This window comes from Narcine bancroftii, chromosome 11 (assembly GCF_036971445.1).
Source record: "Narcine bancroftii isolate sNarBan1 chromosome 11, sNarBan1.hap1, whole genome shotgun sequence".
Classification (NCBI taxonomy): Eukaryota; Metazoa; Chordata; class Chondrichthyes; order Torpediniformes; family Narcinidae; genus Narcine; species Narcine bancroftii.
The window spans coordinates 39861936-39875561 of NC_091479.1; the positions used below are offsets into that span (position 1 = coordinate 39861936).

The following is a 13626-nucleotide window of genomic DNA, read 5'->3' on the forward strand; positions in this document are numbered from 1 at the left end:
TCCCTAATGTGAACCCACTGTCACAGAATCTGCCTAAGTCTACTGTACATTAATGATAAATTTTCAACCTACTGTGAAACCGGTATCACTGTATCTGCAAAATTGAATCGTATATCACCATTAAACCCCCTTCCCACTGTGAACCTGGTGTCACAGTATCTGCCCCAGTTTATCTTATATCACTGATAAACCTTCTCCCAACTGTGAACCCGGTGTCACAATATCTACCTCAGTCTATCATATATCACCGCTAAATCCTCTCCCCACTGTTTACCCAGTTTCACAGTATCTATCTCGGTCAGCCATACATCAGCGTTAAACCTTCTCCCCACAGTGAACCCGGTGAAATAGTATCTGCTTCAGTCTCCCAAAAATCACCATTAAAATTTCTCCCCACTGTTAAATCTGTGTCTCTGTATCTGCAACAATATATCTATCACGTGTCACCTTTACACCTCCTCCACACTGTGAACCCGGTGTCGCAGTACCTGCCACAGTTCATTGAACCTCACTATTAAACTGTCTCACTAATGTGTACCCGGTTTCACAGTATCCAGCACAGTCCACCGTACATCTCCGTTAATCCTTCTCACTACTGTGAACTCATTGTCACAATATCTGCCATATCTAGCATACATTAAGTTAAAAGTTCTCCCCAATGTGAAGCATTTGTCACTGCTTCTGCCATAGTTTATCGTACATCACAGTTAAACCTTTTCACTGCTGTGAACCCATTGTCACAGTATCTATCTCATTATCATTAAATCGTCTCCCGACTGTGAACCTGGTGTCACATTATCTTATACAGTTTATCGTACATTAGTGTTAAACCTTCTCACTGCTGTTAACCCAGTGTCACAATGTTTGTGACAGTTTTTCGTACATCTCCGTGAAACATTCTCCCCACTGTGAAGCTGAGGTCAGATTACCTGCCTCAGTCTGCCAGATACAGCACCGATTGCTCTCAGCCAAAGGTGCTGTAGTTGAGTTCGGGTGGCCAGAGGTGTCTGCTCAAGAAGGCCAGGGGCTGCCATTGCCCTTCAATGAATTGCTCCAGTGCGCCCCCTACTGCTGTGCTGGAAGCATCTACTGTGAGAGTGGTGGGTGTCTCTGGCCTCGCGTGTATCTGAAGGGTGGTGTTGGCCAGTGAGTCCTTGGCCCTCTGGAACACCTCCTGGATGTCTCTGGATGCTCTGCTCAGTGGACCACCCCACAGTATCCCATCAAGCCTAGAGTCTCTGTGTCAGCAATTCTCTGCTGACCACTGGCTGATGGCTTTGTGGTCAAATGTGTTTGTTTATGAAACCATTCCCTGGAAGGTGATAGGGCAAAGCCCTGCTGACTGGGACATTGTGCGGCACCAGGGCCAGACCAATCTTTCGCAACACCTGAGCCAGGTAGAACCTCAGCACAGAGCGCCATTTGGTGCCCTTGCACTTTGGTTCCATGCACAGCCACACACAATGATGGCCATGCTGGTTACACCCTTGTCCCCATTGATTGACCACGTACATGGACCCCCACAAGAATAGGAAAACTGTTTTGGGAATTGCCAGGGTGGAGGTGTGGGGATGGGCCAAACCTGCCCCACGTGCAGCAGTACTGAGAGTTCCTTTCACCTTGCAACTGATGATCAGGTTTTATCCGATTGAAAGAGTTGGGCATCTTTGTGCTTCTCCCTGTCTCCTAGAGCTGGGGGTCTCTGTACTACTCCCCATCTCCTTGAGTTGGTGCTTTGTTCTCCACCATCCCTACAAGACAACCAAGACCCTTGGATGGAGGGTAGAGGCGCAGAGAGATCAGTGAGAACACAGGTAGTTTCAACAGGGTGGGGTCTATCCAGGTGCCTGATAACAGGAGGAACCAAGTGGGAAGGAGGATGCAGGTCATTCATTAGCAAGACATTGCGAGAGAGTGGATTCCTCGAACACTTGAGGGGAGAAGGCGCTGATCGATCCATTGGTTTAGGTGGGCCAGAGTCTTGATATGGCAGCTGACTGGAATTGTCAGCAGGATACTGAGACTTGGTAGAGGAGGGGAAGGAGGGTGCAGTAGTGTTCTGATGAGAGAGTGCTGAGGGAGAGGTAACATGGGTGGAACCTCAAGGCAAGCGACCCCTGATTGTTTGCAGGGATGGGATTTGTAAATAGACTCATAGATATCCAGCACAGAGCATCTCTGTCCCCCTGCCATCACGAAGGAGATATGGTATAAAAGCAGGACAGCCAGGCAGCTTCTTCCCACAGGTCATGAGATTGACAAGGCAACCTGAACTGGATGGGAGCAAAGAATGAAAACGGGGAGAGGAATATGGACTGATTACAACTCAGCCAGCAGAAGAGAGGGGCCAAAGGGCCTGATTCTGTGTTGTCTATCTGGACCAGCCTTTTGGATTCTAGCTTTAAAAAACCCAACCATTTTTAAATTTAATAATAACGGTACAGAATGAATGAAGAGACAAGATGTCTGTCATGCAGCGAGCGTCTAAGGCACTTCCTGAAATGGAGGATCTGAAACCATGGGAGGTTCTGGCCGGACTGAGGCCCGACTTCTGCTAGAAGGAGGAGAAAATAAGCAGGGATAATGTGGGGGAAGGGGTGGAGAGGGGAGGGGGTAGGGATGGCTTCCTCCGTTCACCTCCCCTTTCCTCCACCCCGTTCCCTGTCCTGCATAAACTTGTACTTCTCACTTTGTTCGTTTGAGATTGGTCACAGTGTTTAAGCTACCGAAAGAAAATAGACACCCGCACTGAGAGCAGTTCAGTTTATACAAAGGTTTATTACAAATTCAAAAGCTGATTTCAAACTACAATATGCAAGCCCTTACCAATTATACTTATCAACGCCTGGACTGGTCCCAACTGCCGAAGTGAGGCAACGACTGCACACTTGTAGTAGGTTGTCGGGCGCCGGTAGCAGCTTCTCCACCTCCCTCGACCAGGATGTTAGCTGGACTCCAGAAATTCTTCTTCTTGCTGACAGATGTTGCCACCTCTCAGAGAGTCTCAAACTTCAGCAGCGGGACCATGGCTTATATTACCCAAAAACTGCTTACCCAAGCACCAATTCCCAGCACAGTAAGAAAGATAAGCGAGCAAGCTAGCATATTAGGCTTCGATTGAATAATATAATTCTCAGCTTATCACTTTGAATACAATGTTATTTTGCATCAAGGCTAGGCCTCTGACAGTCTGTGACCAAAACAAGTAGAAACATTAAATGTTCTTGGTACACAGATGTCCTCTTGTCAGATAACTGCATCTCTGGCCCCTTGGTGGAATTTAGCTTATGTCTGCTGATTGTAAAAAACAAGCAGGTTCTCAGCCTTGCAGAAGCAAAGTCTGCAAGAGTATAAAACACGGTTTAAATCTTCCATTACATTCCCCTCCCCCTTTCCTTCCCCCGCTCGCCTCCCAGCTCCCCTCCCCCTTCCCATTCCCCTACTCCTAACTCTAACCCCTAACAAACCCTAACCTTAACACTACTGATACCCCCTATTCTCCATGTCCCCTAACTCTATCTCTTCCCCTATGCTGTCCCCTAACCCCACCCTAATCCTACACACCCACAACCCTACCCCTTACTCCTACCCTTACCCGCTTCCATTACCCCCTTTCTCCTACCCCCTTCCCCGACCCCTCCTTCCCCTAGGTTAAGGTTGGAAGGGGAAAGGGGGAGGGGGAAGGGGAGGTGAAGGGAGGAGAGCTGGGGTTAGGGCATAGGTGTGAGGGAAGGGCAAGGTGAGCAGGAGGGGGATGGGATCGAGGAGGGGTAGAGGAGAAGGGGGGGGGAGTGGGTGACGGGACATGGGAGATGCAGGGAATGGGGTTGGCAGGGCCAGAGGGAGAAGAAGGGGAGGGATTCAGGACATCATGATGTTGTCCGACCTCTGATCAGCTGGGTTGCAATGTTCTTCTGGACTCGTGTCTTGTCTCTGAGATCGCTCCTTCTCCTGGGAAGAGAAATATGGGTGATAGAGATGCTGTCTGCGATGCCTGATCACGATGACTTTGGAGGGTCCCAACTCTTCCCCCTTCATCCCCCTCCCTACCCCTGCACACTAGGGCCTTTCCCCTTCCTCTGCTTTACCTGAGGAAATGTGTTTTGGAGAAAAGCACGATCTATCTCTGCAGAGCTCAGAGCACCGTGTCTCCATCAGGCAACACCCTGGTTCACCACGACATGGCAGCAAGATGCTGGACAAATCATGGATGGATTGGTCGAATCCCTTCAGCTGACCCATCTGAACCTACCCCACAACGATATTACCCTTCCCTCCCTCACACCAGTACCTTCTGTTTTTCTTTTATTCCTGTCCCCATATTAAAATAATTTTCATGCCTTTTATGGACCAGCCTCCGCTACTACCCCTGGCAATGCATTCCAGGCACCCACTACTTTCTGTGTGAATAAAATGTACCCCTCACATCTTTCCTAAAGTTCCCTCCTCTCACCTTATTTAGACGACTTCTGGTATTCTCGCCCCAGGAATGCACACAATATGCCAAGAGTGGTCTGACTCGAATTTTATACATCTGCAACATTACCTCTCAGTTCTTGAACTTATCCCCTGACTCCTGAAAGCCAGCACACAATACACCATCTTAAACTCCCTCTCAATTTTCACAGCAACATTGAGCGATTTATGTAGCAGGATCTAAATATTTCTCTGTCCAGCACACTGTTTATAATCCTGCCATTAACCAAGTGCTCTGCCCTCACGTTCTTGTAATTCGCATTCAATAAAGAAATTGGTCTATATGAAGCTACTTTTAATGGGTCTCCAATCTTCTTTGGAATAACTGTTATTCGTGCCCTTGAAACTGACTCTGGAAATAAACCTGTACCAGTTGCTTGTTTAAGTACATCTGATTTACAGGATTGAACTCCATCTGTCACTTCTCTGCAAACTGGATGACCTATGACAACCTTCTACACTGTCTACAACATCTCTACCTCTGTGTCATCCCCTGACGTACCCACCCTTCCACTCCCATCATCATTCATAAAAATCACAAAGAGCAGGGGTCCCAGAGCAGATCCCTTTTGAGCGCCACTAGTCATTGTTCCATCTGCTACTACCATCTGTTTTCTGCAGACAAGCCAATTCTGAATCCACACAGCCAAGGCTCCATGGATCCCATGCCTCCAGACATTCTGAATGAGGCCACTGTGAGGACCTTGTCAAGCACCTTACTAAAATCCACGTGCAGCGCATACACACCTTTACCTTCATCTATTTCCTTTGACACCTCCTCGAAATACTCAATTTGACTGGTGATGCAGGACCTGCTCCTCACAAAACTATCCATTAGTTTCCTCAGCATGTTTGTGCATTGCCCTCGGACCCAGCATCTGCAGACTTCCTGGCCAGCCCCTCCCTTACCCCTTCCCAGAGCTTCCGCATCCATTACAACATTAAGCATTGCTGCCCAGTACTGCCCAGTACAGACCTTTGTAAACGTTCTCCACAACCAACTAACCCTTACCCGTACCACACCCATAACTATGGGTGGATTAAATATCCAATTAATTTCTTTCTGAAGTAATGTATCATGAATTTGATGTTGATTCCAATTTTGAATAACTTTTCATAATTCTCGTTCAGCTCCTTTAAAGTTAGATCCATTATCAGAACATAATTCTTTTACTTGACCATGTCTAGGAATAAAACGCTAAAGAACATTAATAAAAGAGTCTCTGTCAAGCAATGACGCTACTTCAATATGAATTGCTCTCATAGTTAAACAAGTGAAAATAACTCCATATCGTTTTTCAACACTTCGTCCTCACTTTACTTGCAAAGGACCAAAATAATCAACTTCCACGGATGTAAATGGGAATTCATCAGGTGAAACTCTGTCCTGTGGTAAATCTGCCATTTGTTGTTGTCCAGGTTTTCATTCTCTCTGTTAGTCACAAAGAGATGAAACCTCATGATTTCATTATTAATATATTTAAGCACTGATATTCTATCAGTCCAAAACACAGGATCTGCTATCTCCATCTGTAATTCTCTTCTTAACATAGCGTCCATTTTGCTCGCCATAATAGCAGCAGTCAATTCCATTCAAGGTCTGATGACTGACTTTAATGGAGCCACTCTGGCTTTTCCCATTACAAATCCACCATCTACTCGCACTTGGGTTATTTCACAGGACTCAGTAACTGACAGGATCAAAACCACCTTCACTTACATCAGAAAAATGGTGTAACTGAGCAAATGTGGCCACTCCAAAGTCTGTTGACGTCAAAACTTCCAAGTATTTGAAGACGCTCAATCTAATTTTTCCAATCTTGTGCAATGGATTCTGGATTAGTTTCATCCCATCCAAATTTTCTTCTGCACAAAACTGGTATTTGGCCGGGCTGATCATTAGGTTGAATTCGGCCAGTCGGGAGAAGAGGGTGTGCAGGTGAGACTTGTGTTGTGTCCAGTCTCTGCTGGCGACAAGAATGTCATCCAGATAAATGAACACGAAATTCAAATCCCTGCGCACCGTAACAATGAGGTGCATTATGTCTGGGCGGTGTTCTTGAGCCTGAAAGGCATGCATAAAAATTCGAACATGCCGAAAGGGGAGATGATGGATGTTTTGGGGATGTCATCTGGGTGCAATGGGATTTGATGGTACACGCACACCAGATCGACCTTGGAGAATACTCTCACACCATGCAGATTGGCCATAAAGTCCTGAATGTGAGGGATGGGGTAACGGTCAGGTACTGTCATGTCATTAAACCGTCGATAATCTCCGCAGGGGCGCCAGCCATCGGAGGCTTTTGGGACCAGGTGGAGCGGCAGGTCCCAAGGACTGTCGGATGGACGAATGATCCCCAGTTCCTGCAGATGCGAGAACTTCTCTTTCGCTATCTGGAGCTTATCTGGTGGGTTTAACAGTAATGTACGATAAACTGTATCAGACACTGTGACACCAGGTTCACAGTTGGGAGAATATTTAACGGTGAGATACAGTAGACTTTGGCAGATACTTTGACACCAAGTTTTCAGTAGTGAGAAGGTTTAACAGTAATGCATGATAAGCTGTGGTAGATACTGTGATACCAGGTTCACAGTTGGAAGAAGTTTTTACGGTAATGTAATATTAACTGTGGCAAATAAAGTGACACCAGGTTCACATTGGTGCAAAGTTTATGGTGATGTACGGAAGACTGATGCAGATATGGTGACACCGCATTCACAACGAGGAGAAAGAATATCAGTGATGTGCAATAAACTGTGGAATATACTGTGACTCCAAGTTTACAGTGGGGAGGTTGAACTGTGATGTACGATAAATGGTGGAAAAAACAGTGATGAATGGGTCAACTTGGGGAGAATGTTTAACGGTGATGTACAGTCGACGACTTTGGCAGATACTGTGACACTGTGTTCACAGTACTGAGAAGGTTTAACAGATATGTATGGTAGAATAAGGCAGATTCTGTGACTCCAGGTTTACAGTGGTGAGAAGGTTTAAAAATGATGTACAATAAACTGGCAGATACTGATACTTGGTTCACAGTGGGGAGGAGGTTAATGGTGATGTACAGGAGACTATGTAGCTACGTTGATACTGGGCTCAGAATAGGAAAAAAAAGCTTTATTGGTGATGTATGGGAAACTGAGGCAGTTACTGTGACACTGGGTTCATAGTGGGGAAAATGTTTGACAGAGCTGTACGATAACCTTTGGCGAATAAAGGGACACCAGCTTCATATTGGGGAGAATTTTTAATGATGATGTACACTAAACTGTGGCAGATACAGTAACACCAGGCTCACATTGACGAGAAGGTTTACTGGTGATGTACGGTAGACTGGCAGGCTCTGTAACACCGAGTTCACAGTAGTGAGAAGGTATAATAGTAATGTACGATAAACTGTGGCAGATACAGTAAAACCGGTTTCACAATGGGGAGAAGGTTTAATGGTGATGTGTGGTAAACTTAGGCTGATACTTTAACACCAAGTTAACAGGGTGAGAAGGTTTAACGTTGATTAACGGTAGACTGAGACAGAAACTGAGAGACAGCATTCACAGTAATGTGAAGGTTTAAAAGTGTCATAAACTATGTCAGATACTGTGACAAGATGGTGCAGAGGGTAGACGTGTGGTTCCACCCTTTCGCAGTTAGACTATTAAATGCTCGATTTTAAAAGTTGTAAAAGTGATTAAAAATACTGTTTATAGACTTTGGAATAGTGGAGGATCGAAATGGCTGCAAATGTGAAAAAATCGAAAACTCAGTTACAGAAGAAATTACCTTACAAAAGTGTTGAAGAACTGAGGCCAAGTTCAAGTTGAAGTAACAGAGTTGTCGACTGGAGTCTCCAAGCCTCAGAGGATTCCTGCCCAGCTAAGTATTTCGTCGGCGCTAGCTTAGCGATGAATTCAGCGGTTTCGACTCGTGCACTCGTGAACACAGGCGTGAGGGCGAGCCAGCTGAACGAGGACAGGCACGTGAGCCTGCAGCATTGCCTGGTGGTCAGGAGAGGTACAGTGTAGCATCAGATGACGCACCTGCGCAGTCGGTGGCCCTACCGGGCATGTGCAGTGCGTCAAGGGTATACAAACCTTTGGAGAAGGTGTGGGCTGTGGGGGAGCCTGAGCGACGGTGAACTGACGAGGTCGCTCACTGTTGAGATAGGCATGCTGTTGTTGAGTGTCCAGACCTGCAGCCGCACTGGAAGAGGACCTACTGCTTTGGAACAAGAAGAGAGCTCAACTTCATTAGAATTTGAAGAACTGGGGACTGCGGCAAAAGAAGGTCAGCCTCAAAGGCAGGTGATGGATCCTGGACTGGATTCTGTGTTTCCAATTCTGGAAGGGATTGCTCAACTCATGGAAGATATGGCAAATATGTCAATGCAGATGACTCATCAGATGACTCAAGGATTTTCGAAATGAAAACTAAAATGAACACTGTGTGTGAAGAAATAACTTTTATGAAGCAAGATATTAATGTAGTTAAGAGTGATGTTACGAGATGGACACGATCAGTGGATACTGTGCAAGATCATTTTAAAAAGATTGAGGAGGCTTTCTTGAATGCAAGAGTCAAGTGGAGCGTAATAGAGAAAAAATGGAAATAGTGGAAGATCCTTTTGTAGATTGGGGGATTCAGAAGAAGGAATTATTGAAGAAGTTTGACTCATTAGAAAACCAATGTCGTAGAAATAATGTTAAGATAGTAGGTCTTCCGGAAGATATGGAAGGTTCGGATCCGGTGAAGGTTTTGAAGAAATGGATCCCAGAAGTGAAGGGCAGGTAATTCGTTCCAGATGGACTGGAATTAGATCGAGTGAACAGAGCGTTAAGGAATAAACCGTTTCCAGGCCAATTACCATGAGCAGTTTTGATTCGCTGTTTTAAATAACAAGACAGAGAGGTGATACTCCGATTGGTGGTGCAGAAAACATGGCAAAATCAGACTCCACTGATGGTTCAAAATAATAGGGGTTTTTTAATGCAGATCTGAGTCAAGAAATTATCAGAAGAGACCGAGAATTTAATTCAGCCTAAGAAGTATTGTGGCGAAAGGGATATAAATTTGCTTTTCGTTATGCGGCAGTATTGAAAGATTTTTATGGGAATTTTCAATCTCAGTTTTTTGAGAATGACCATGATGCTTTAATATTTGCTAATTCATTGCCAGATGTACGAGGAAATGGGTGATCGTCACCATTGTCACCAAAGGGAAGGGTCAATGGGAATGGAAATGGGAAGATTGGAAAATATGGAAAGAATGGGAAAAAAGTTGAATGGATGCAAAGTCTTCTCGATATTGACGATCCGGAACAATCATTGGGACTGGAATCACTGGGTTGAATGTTTTTGTTTCAGGACATTGTGAAAGTCTGACTGGGGGTGGGTGACACTGAGTCCTTTAGTCACCTGCTACTTGTGGACTTTACCACACCCAGATTTTTAGGGGGCTACTACTTTTGAGTATCTTGTTTTGGGATTGATGTTTCTCTTTTTTTTGGAATTTTTAAAATAGGTGAGATTCGAATACAGTGAGACTTAGAAGGGGAGTATTATTTTATAGTAGGATTCACATTTGTGAGAAGGTTTTAGAGTGATATAATATGAACTGTGTCAGATACTGTGACACTAGGTTCACAGAGCGAGAAGGTTTAACAGTGATGTATGGTATGTTGAGGTAGATAATTTGACACCAGGAGTAAAGTGGGGATCAGGTTTAACGGTGATGTACTGTAGACTGAGGCAGATACTGTGACACCAGATTCACATGAGAATAACGTTTAATGGTGATGTGCGGTATGTTGAGGTAGATAAAGTGATACCAGGTGCACAATGGGGATAATGTTTAATGGTGATGTATGGTAGACTGAGGCAGATACAGTGACACCAGGTTCACAGTGGGGAGGAGGTTTAATGGTGATATACGGGAGACTGAGGCAGAACTGTGCCACCAGGTTCACAGTTGGAGAAGGTTCAACAATGAGGTAGGGTAGACTGAGACAGTTATTGTGACACTGGGTTCACAGAAGTGAGGAAGTTGAAAAGTAATGTCCGATAAACTGTATCAGATACAGTGACACCCATTCACAGATGTGTAAAGGTTTAACGATGATGTATGGTAGACTGATAAGAGATACTGAGACAATGGGTTCACAACATTAACACAGTTTAACAGTCATGTACAATTAACTGTGTGAGATACTGCGACACCAGGTTCAGAGTGGGGAGATGTTTTAACGGTAAAGTACAGTAGATGTTGGCATATACTGTGACGCTGAGTTCAGGGCAGTAAGAAGGCTTAATGGTGATGTGCGTTAAACTGAGGCAGATACTTTAACACCAGGTTCACAGGAGGAAAAGGTTTAATGTTTATGAACGGTAGACTGAGGCAGAAAATGTGAGATGGATTCCACAGTAGTAAGAAGGTTTAACAGTGATTTACTTTAAACTGTGTCAGATACTGTGACATCATGTTCACATTGGGGAGAATGTTTAACAGTGATGTACGGTAAATTGAGATGGATATCGTGACACCGGGTGAACAGTGGGGAAGAGGTTTATCAGTGATGTACGATAGACTGAGATCAATCCCGTGACACCAAGTTCACAGTAGTGAGAAGGTTTAACGGTGATGTACGGTAGACTGAGGCAGATACTGTGACACCAGGTTCACTTTGGGGAGAAGGTTTAATGGTGATATACTGTAAATTGAGATATATACCGTGACACCAGGTTCACAGTGGGGAGAAGGTTTAACGGTGATGGACGGTAGACTAAGGCAGATTCTATTACACCAGGTTCACAGGGGGGGGGAGAAGGTTTAACGGTGATATACTGTAAATTGGGATATACACCGTGACACCAGGTTCACAGTGGGGAGAAGGTTTAATGGTTATGGACTGTACACTGAGGCAGATTCTATTACACCAGGGTCACAGAGGGGAGAAAGTTTAACATTGATGTACGATTAACAGTGTCAGATACTTTGACATCAGGTTCATATTGGGGTGGCAGGCAAAGTGACACCAGATTCACAGTGGAGAGAGGTTTAATGCTGATGTATGGATGACTGAGATCATTACTGTGACATTGGCTTCACAGCAGTGAGAAGGTTTAACAGTAATGTACAATACACTGTGTCAGGTACTATGACACCAGGTTCACAGTGGGGAGAATGTTTAATGAGATGTATGATAAACTGTGGCAGATTCTGTGACAACAAGTTCACAGTGCGGAGAATGTTTAATGGTGATGTACAGTAGACTGGGACAGATATACTGACGCTGGATTCACTGTAGTCAGAAGGTTTAACAGTGATGTACAATAAACTCTGACCTATACTGTGACATCAGGTTCATATTGGGGAGAAGGTTCAACAGTGATGTACGGTAGAGGGAGGCAGATACTGTGACACCAGGCTCATTGTATTGTTCATTTATCTAATTTATATGCTCCATTTTTTTGTGGCAACTTCCAAACATTCCATAAACTTCTATTCTAATCAGATTTTGTTCATTTAAATAGGTCACCACTAAAATCCCAAATTGTTTGGTCTCTTAAGTACGCTGCACAAAATTAAATTCTTTACCTGGGTTTGGTTCAACGGCATTTCAGTCTGCTTCATTATTTTTTCAGCCCCTCGTTTTGTGCTTTCTGCTTTGCCCAGCCGATTTGCCAAATGGGCATCCAACTCTGTCTTCTCAGCTTGACGCAACGTCTCCTCTGTAAACTTAAGCAAACCAAGAAGGCTGAAGTTAAAATTTTCACATTGGCATTTTCAAACACAAAAATGACGCTGTGAGTTGCAATTTCACATCAAAATCCCACTTGCTAAACTTGCAAGCAACTGAATCGCATCTGGTTTGCATAATGTACACACCCCTTTTCGGAAGAGATAACGGACTTCAGATGCTTGGACGTTGAGTCACAAAAACATTAATGATTCCCTGAACAACACACCTCTATCTGAAAACCAACAAGAACCTTCCCGAGTGGTAAATATCAACAAGACATAATATCAAGTAACCATTGTGTTTGTGTCGTTTGAGAATTGCATTTCCATTCAATCAGAATTAGAGTTTTGGGTGCCATATTTGAGAAAAGATGTGCTGTTGTTGGAGAAGGTCAGAGATGATTTACTGGAATGATATCAGGAATGAAAGGGTTAGTGTATGAGGAACAATTGTCGACTCTTCGACTGTACTAGTTGGAGTACAGAAGGATATGGGGGTCCTCAGAGGCATTTCAAATGCTAGAAGGCCTGGACAGAGTACATATGGCAAAGATGTTTCCCATGGTAGGGGATTCTAGGACAGGAGAGCATAATTTCAGGATAAAAGGGTGTCAATTTAAAACAAATGTGGAAAAATTGATTTTGTCAGTGGGTCATGAAACCCACGTGAGGTCATTGGCTGTATTTAAGGCAGAGATTAACAGGTATTTGATACATCAAGGAATTAAGGGTAATGGGGAGAGAGCTGGGCAGTGGGGCTGAGTGGGTGAATGGTGGAACAGACTTGACGGGCCTACTTCTGCTCCTATATCTTGTGATCTATATCCTGCTGAAGAACTAGACAAATCCTCCTCTTGTATTCCATTCTTAGAAAACATTCTGCATCGTGGTTTTATGTCACATGAACCCATTTCAGATTGAATCCCATGTTACAAATAACCCATTGCAAATTCTGCATTGAGAGGACTGCAGCTTCCTCATTTTAAAAATTGTTATGGAGCAGCTCAAATGAGATTTCTTGCTTCTTTTTTTGAAAGGGTTAAAATAGAATCAAATAAAATAGGAAAGGGAAAAGCAGAAGAATTTATGTACAACTGGGAATCAAAATTAATGGTTGGTGATAAAGATACACAATTGTTGAAACATTTGATTAATATATGGAATAAAATAAATGATGTAATTGGTGTAAGTGGATGTACATCACCTAGAATGGCTTGGATTCAAAATCCTCGTATCTTTTTCAAAGGATCATCAATTTCTGGACAGCGGGTTTCGTAAGGGGATAATAAATGTTGAAGATTGTGATGAAAGTGGTCAATTAATGTCATTTGACCAACTGAGAAATAAATATTATATAACTCATAGCAATCTTTTTTTGCTATTTCCAACTTAGAGCATATTTGAAG

General features: G+C 44.0%; 1 long non-coding RNA gene across 2 annotated transcripts in view; it reads right to left on the reverse strand.

Moving 5' to 3' along the window:
- Window positions 1-13626, reverse strand: part of LOC138745734 (uncharacterized) — a 50548-nt gene that overhangs the window by 10529 nt on the left and 26393 nt on the right. The window contains exons 2-4 of one of the 2 annotated variants that reach the window (XR_011346458.1): window positions 12077-12217; window positions 3887-3951; window positions 2827-3340 (exon numbers count right to left, since the gene is read on the reverse strand). This is a non-coding gene — a long non-coding RNA (uncharacterized lncRNA). Of the gene's footprint in view, window positions 1-2826; window positions 3341-3886; window positions 3952-8266; window positions 8753-12076; window positions 12218-13626 lie in introns of those variants that run through there. The other variant, XR_011346459.1, reaches the window with a different exon arrangement.